This window comes from Mycteria americana, chromosome 2 (genome assembly GCF_035582795.1).
Source record: "Mycteria americana isolate JAX WOST 10 ecotype Jacksonville Zoo and Gardens chromosome 2, USCA_MyAme_1.0, whole genome shotgun sequence".
Taxonomy (NCBI): Eukaryota; Metazoa; Chordata; class Aves; order Ciconiiformes; family Ciconiidae; genus Mycteria; species Mycteria americana.
The window spans coordinates 75,751,654-75,757,231 of record NC_134366.1 but is presented as its reverse complement, the minus strand read 5'-3'; positions in this window follow the sequence as shown (position 1 = coordinate 75,757,231).

Genomic DNA, 5,578 nt, shown 5'->3' with positions numbered 1-5,578 from the left:
ATGGTTCTTACATCTGTAGAAAGTCTCAGATCTGGATAAAGATGTTAAATGTGCTAAGCAGCTTTCCTTCAGGCTAAATGATAGGAATATTTAAACATGTTTTTAGCTGCTTGTAGGAAGGCAGTAATCAAGCAAAGCAAAGGCTGAGCAGAATTAGGCCGCGCGGTCTGAGAGACTGGTTCCAAATACAGCAGAAGAAATGTCAGGTAAGAAACTGTGAGCATGGCTTAGGAGTAAGCGGAGAGTCAAGGCCCTTTGGGGCTTATGACTCACTGGCCAGGGAGGCTTGGGCATGCTGAGCAGTGAAAGTGGCTGTTATTGTTCATTTTTTTTTTACTTTGGGTGATCATATACTTTGCAAACAGCATTGCACAAAATACAACTGCAATGAACACCTGTTCGTATCATCAGCTGCTTCTTTCTTATGGATGTACCCCATGGCTAGTGCTGCACATACAGCTGTGCGGGGTACATATCTGGACATCAGGTCATGGCAAGAAACAGTAATGAAATACGCTGCTTCTGAAAGAATTTGTGATACAATGGCCAGAGAAGCAACAGTAATAACTTCCTTATCCTTGGCACAGAAATGAAAATTGTATAGGCCACTCTTCACTCTTTAAAGAAACACTTGAGCACTGCTTTAAAGAAAGCATATCTGTTACTTAGCAAAAGTACCAGATGGCTTGAAGATAAGGTACGTGGAGAATGGAGCAGTATTTACACTTCTAAAGACTGTCCAAATAGGCCCTTCACATTGGTGCAATTCTTTCCAGGTATTTACCTGAGAACTAATTTGTGCTGTAATAAAGCCCAATAACTCAGCTGCAAACAGGATCTGTTGAAAATGCATGATCCAGCAAAATTCTGGGTGGGTGCACTCAAAAGTTGATAGCTGCTTGTAAGCTTGGACCAGTAATTAATCATGAGGAAGTTAAAAAGGAAAAAAAACCGAGCAGAATATGAGTGCCAAGAATATTATCAAAACACACCTAGAGAAAACAGTGCTCTTTTATAATTATTTTTTAATAATAATATTGATTTTTTTGTTACAGCTGGGGTAATAGCTGGGGTTTCCAGAGAAGTCAATGGGAGCTGTGCATGATTCTGAGGTCTGGTAGTAGTATCTTAAATGAAAAATGCACCATATTGTAACAACAGTGAGCATCGTGAATGCAGGAATGAAAAACAGTTGCAAGCTATAACCCGTCTGCATCAAAGTCAGCAGGGAAAAGGCATGTCGTACCCTGTATTATTTGTAAACTAGAACATGATCGTACAATTAAAGGCTTGTGTCATAGTGGATATATGTAGGGAAAGCATTGCAACCTTGATATTCTCTTCACATACTAGGCACAATGAACTACTTTTTTTGCGAGTGTATCTTGCTGTGCTCGCAGCCCCATTGAAATTATGGAATAAAATGGGTAGGCATGGTATCACCTGTTCTTTAATAAATGCAAAACACTCTAGGATCTTCAGAAGAAGGATGCTCAAGAACTGTGAAATAGCTTTTATTAGACCAGGGTGGGGGGGTGGTGAGAGGATGGGGAATGATATCATGGGCCCCAGTTCAGATGATGCTTGTTTAAATCTATCACATCTAAGTGGGGCACTTAAAGGAATGTCTAATACCAAGTGTATGAAACCTTGTTGAATAAGTTAAGCATCAGCTGAGTCAGGTGTATGCTTGTATGCAGCTTGCCCCCTTCTCAGCTCTATTAGTCTACAGCCTGGGAGACTGACTGTGAACAGAGAAAACTTGGCAATGGAGCTGGTTTCTTACCCTGATAAGTTGTAACAGACACATGGGTAATGTTGTCTGTTAATTTAGAAGGCATTTAACACTTAATCATGCTTGTCTAGTACAAGCCAGGAAGGACACTGCTTTCTGCAACCTCTAATTGGGTGCCATCAGTAATATAAGCCTAAGATTGTCCCAGTCAGCAACTGTATTGCCTAATCAGCACGAGCGCGTATGCCCATTGGGGATCAGACATAGATAAGCAGGAGAGAGGGGGAGAGAGATCTGATGAGATGAGCGGCATGTCAGGAGCATAGAGGATGTCTAGATTTATGTGCTTTTTGGCAGCGTTAGTGAGCTATTAATCATTTCTCATGAATAGGGCTCTTGTAAATCAGAGGTAGGAAACACATTTTGTGGATAATCACGGCAAAAATGTCAGCTTTGCTATTTGGTCATATGCTGATAGGATGCTTAGCACTGGAGCGGACGCAATCACACACAAAATCAAAATAGTACTCTCTTTACATGATGAGTGGAAAGCAGGGAGGCACTGGATAGGTGAACTTTTCATCAGTATTTGAAAAGTAGGGAGCTAACATGTAATAACAGAAAGGGAAACTATAGTTTTTTTAAGGTGAAACTTTACTGAAGGAGCCAGGATTGAGTTCTAGTTAGCATCTGGATATAACACAATACATTTTAATGTTATATTTGTGTTATATTTAACACAATACACACTTTGCATCATTTTAACAGCTGGCTGATCAGTTCATGGTTTTCCTTTACTTTTATTGCCCTGCAATTTACTGTATATGGCCCTTACGTGCAAATACCTCATTAGTCACAGGGTTGCATATTTCATGAAGTATACTGAGTGCCCTGTCAGAATTAAATATTGTCAGGATAACAAGCAAGGGTGGGGTTTTTTAGCTTTATCACTGAAGGCAATGTTCAGGGTGAATAGAACAGTAAAAGTAGCTGGAAAGCAAAACACGGAAGGTCTCCCTTCAAATTGTGCAAGGCTCTTGTGTATTAAACCCATTGCTCAAGGACTGACATTTAAAGAGCTCTTGGAACTGAGTCCTGCGTGAGGGAGGTGAGGGAGAAAGCCTCACCCAGGGCTTCCCGGTGCATTACTTGCTGTAACCAGTTGGAGCTGAAAATCTCAGTGGCTAAATCGGGATTAATGCAGAATCGTTCTTAGGTTAAATATAATGATGTCCTCGGTGTCCTTTTGGCTTAAGAAATTTCCCAATGTTCATTTCCTTGAGGGAGCATCCCCTCCACCCCCCCACTTTGTTCCGTTGGCCTCCAATCCTACGCTGTTTCTCCATAAATTAGCAACATACAGAAAAGGAAGTAACATGTAACTGTTGTCCAAGTTAACGCTGGTTGCGTCTACACTGGGGAATGGTTTTCACACAAGTCCCCCAGTTTTGGGCGCAGCCTTGGATAGCATCCGTAGGGGTCCTGCCCCTCGCAGGCGCTGGGATGGAGGCTGCTGGGTGACTGTCCCGCACCACCGGTCCAAACATGCTGAAGTAACAACCTGTGGGAGACTTTTAACTGCATTTCCTGGGAGTTGTGGGAAGAAAGTCCAGGCTTTTGAAACTCCCTGGGAAACGTCCATAAATCCCCATGAATCACAACCACTTTTAAATCCCCTTTCAAATTAGAAGTCATGGCTTTTGCTCATGAAAAAAAAAATGCAGAAATAGTGCTTTGAAAAGCACTCATGAGTTAGCTTGTAAACAAAAGCATCCTGACAGTGACCGGTGCCAATGTTTTTCTGTATTTGGGTCAGCCCAAGACAAATTGGGTCAGAGCCAGGCTTGAGGTAGGGCTGTGCTGGCTCCATAGACATTGCTGTGTTTGGTGCCATTGGTGTGTTGAACGCTGCAGACTCACCCTGAGATTCCTCATCTCTCCCCTTAAATTGAGACATTGAGATGCTGGAGGGTGTCCAGAGAAGGGCAAGGAAGCTGGTGCAGGGTCTGGAGCACAAGTCTTGTGAGGAGCGGCTGAGGGAACTGGGGTTGTTTAGCCTGGGGAAAAGGAGGCTGAGGGGAGACCTTATCGCTCTCTACAACTACCTGAAAGGAGGTTGTGGAGAGGTGGGTGTTGGTCTCTTCTCCCAGGTAACAAGTGATAGGACGAGAGGAAATGGCCTCAAGTTGCACCAGGGGAGGTTTAGACTGGATATTAGGAAATTTTACTTCACTGAAAGGGTTTTCAAGCATTGGACCAGGCTGCCCAGGGAAGTGGTTGAGTCGCCATCCCTGGAGGTATTTAAAAGACATTTGGATGAGGTGCTTAGGGTAGTGGTGGTCTTGGCAGTGTTAGGTTTACGGTTGGACTTGATGATCTTAAAGGTCTTTTCCAACCTATACGATTCTGTGATTCTGTAAATGACATCGACTGAGTTATACTGGAGTATTTCCTTCCACAGGGCTAGAATACTGGCTTGTGTTTTTAGGGGGATTTTATTATTACTTTAATTCTTGCCATTTTCAGGGTTGTGAAGCTTACGGTAACTGTATTATAGCTGTGGGGATGAATTTGTCCTCAGATAACTTTCATCCACCAGAAAGGGTGATTTCAGCATGCTGGGTTTCTCAGGCCATCTTAATTCTCTGTTGCATGGCAGTGGGGAATTAGAGGAGAGGGAGCGATTCCCCTCTCCTTCTCCCTCTTACTTGAAAGTCAACGTGTCCCATCTATACTTCTTCAGATTTATGATGTTCCTGTGGTGGCTACAATTCAGGACAATTAAACAAACAATCCAGAGAACATACTTCTTCCAAACAGGTATTTCAGCATCTTTTTTCCTTCTAGGTCCCATTGTGTCCCCCCCCAACTTTCCCAATAAATGTTACTTCATTCATTGTTGAGAAATTAATGTGAAATTGTCTGTTTCATATTCCCAGACCTCAGTCACAGACTTAGAAGTTCTGTAGTTTCTCTTATCCCAGGAGTGAGGTCTTAACACCAATGAATTTCTGGAGATGTTGAGAAAGGAGTGGGGTGAGAGTCAGGCTGTTAATATACTATGGTCCTCATCCTTTTTTTTTTTTTTTTTTTTGGCTTAGATGCATGCTAACACTTTTCAGCTGTCCTTTCCTTTTGCTAATTTAACAAACCTGATGTCTTCCAGGGTGTGGGTCTATGAAGCAGATTGCTTACTGTTGCTACAATTCAGTCCTGCTTCTTTCTGCTCCTGGCTTCACAGTCCTACCTCCTTTGCACTGTCATCCCTCTTGCTTGTTGTATGAGGCTCTGTTAAAGTGTTTGCTTTTGCTGAGTTGTTCCTCTGCCTGTTCAGTGAGTTCTGGGCTGGTACAGAGGGAGCAGCAAGAGCACACGTTTAGGAGAAGGGGCTAGGGGAGGGAGGGAGGGAGGGAAGGAGGAGTAGGGATGGGAGAAACAGCTGCTTGTTTCATTGCAATAACCTAAACTGCGCCCTCGCCAACGGGTTTGTACAAAGCCAGCTGAAAGGATTTGCTGCATTTGCCACAGGGGTATGAGAAGGAGGCAAAGTCCGTGCCTCAGTCGCTGTGGTTTGCCTGGTGTCCTAGTGCCCTGATGGACCTACAGCGGTGGTGCGAAGTCCATCAGCAGATAGTGGTACCCTGCTCCCTCTGCACCTGAGGGATGTTGCCCCACCACGGCAAAGGCATCGGATCTGCACAGGAATCAGCTGCTGAGCCCATATGGCTTGGAGCGGTGCTCGGCATGGTCCTGATTAGCCACGGAGGACGCCTGCTACTTTCTGTTTCAATTTCACGTGCCTAGGGAATGCGTGTGTGTCTGCCTCTCAGACCCATTATCTTT